Source organism: Schistocerca americana, chromosome 6 (genome assembly GCF_021461395.2).
Source record: "Schistocerca americana isolate TAMUIC-IGC-003095 chromosome 6, iqSchAmer2.1, whole genome shotgun sequence".
Classification (NCBI taxonomy): Eukaryota; Metazoa; Arthropoda; class Insecta; order Orthoptera; family Acrididae; genus Schistocerca; species Schistocerca americana.
Window position 1 is genome coordinate 77,879,007 of NC_060124.1, and position 1,603 is coordinate 77,880,609.

The 1,603-nt window shown below is 45.3% G+C and overlaps 1 pseudogene; it reads right to left on the bottom strand.

The window, feature by feature from the left end:
- Positions 1-260: 260 nt before the first annotated feature.
- LOC124621195 lies at positions 261-378 on the bottom strand (annotated as a pseudogene).
- Positions 379-1,603: the final 1,225 nt, after the last annotated feature.

Genomic DNA, 1,603 nt, shown 5'->3' on the forward strand with positions numbered 1-1,603 from the left:
GTTATTACTGTCATTACGCAAGCCGAGGGCTGAAAAAAAAAACAAGAACAAAAAAACCTCCGGCCGAACAGGCCATGAAGAGCCAACGGGTACCGACTGACCGCCGTATCATCCTCAGCCCGCCGGCGCCACTGGATGCGCATGTGGAGGAGCATATGGTCAGCACACCGCTCTCCCGGCCGTATTTCAGTTTACGGGACTGTTACTTCTCAATCAATTAGTTCCTCAGTTTGCCTCACAAGGGCTGAGTGCACCCCGCTTTCCAACAGCGCCCGGCAGACCGGATGGTCACCCATCCAAGTGCTAGCCCAGTCCGACAGTGCTTCACTTCGGTGATCTGACGGGAACCAGTGTTACCACTGCGGCAAAGCAGTTGGCTGAGGTCCGAACATGGTCAGCCAGATGTGACTTCGCAGGCTTTCACGGCGTAATAGGTTTTGAAAGTCTCTTCGGGTTTGCTGCTGGATCCTAAAATCAACTCGATTCGGTATTTCGGCGCCATCTTCAGGAGAATGCTGCTTCTTCTGATGAGTCCCACTGAGAATTGACGCCAGGCTGCAAATTCGCGTCCCATATAGGCCGCCGTACCGTACACGGCGCATGCGCCGCCCGTCAGAGTCGCTGCCCGTCAAGACTGGGAGGTGACGCTACCCTTAGAACACTGCGAAAAGGAAAGTGGCACTTCAACTATCATTAATAGAATGGGAATATTATTGTTTCCTATTTAATCTCCGTACATGGTTAATGTACCAAAGAGGAAATTCATGTGTGAGAGCTATAATATTACAATACAGATGGTTGGCCTGTACTTACCTTCCTAGATTAGAATGAACTGGGTATACTAACTACTGCCTCTCAGTGTATTTACTCCTGAATGAAATTTGTCCTAAATGATATATCTCTTTTTCCAACAAACAGCTCAGTTCATACATACAATACCAGGAACAAAAATGATCTGCTCAAGGACTTAAGAGCACTTACTTTAGTTCAAAAAGGGGTCCACTACTCAGGAACACTCATCTTCAATAATTTTCCATCAAACATAAAAAATTTAGTTACAAATAAAGATCAGTTTAAAAGGAGCCTGAAAGACTTACTAGTGGCCAACTCCTTCTACCCCATTGACGAATTTTTTAATAGAAACAAATGATGTATTGTATATATTCATACTATTAGCATTGCTATTTCAGCTTTAAAAAAATTGACATGTTCCACATCCACGAGAATCTCCTCAGCACGGATCTATGGAGCGAAAAACTAATCTAATCTGGCGGCGACGATATGTCGCACTCAGGGACGATTTTTGAACACTCAGACTGGCTACACCGAAGAACGCTCTGTTTTGATGCGGGATAGTACAGGATTCCAAGTCCCACTAAGAGGAAACCAATTGTCTCTGTTAATTAAATTATCCGTCAACCTAATTTCCATTGCCTTTTTATAGACACTGTTCCAGAAACCGGAAGTGTTGGCAACTATCACAGTTTCGTTAAATTTCATGCCGTGTCCCTCATTTAAGCAGTGCTCAGCTACTGCCGATTTTTCCGGCTGTAGTAGCCTCGCATGACGGCGATATTCCACACACCTGTCATGAACGGTGCGA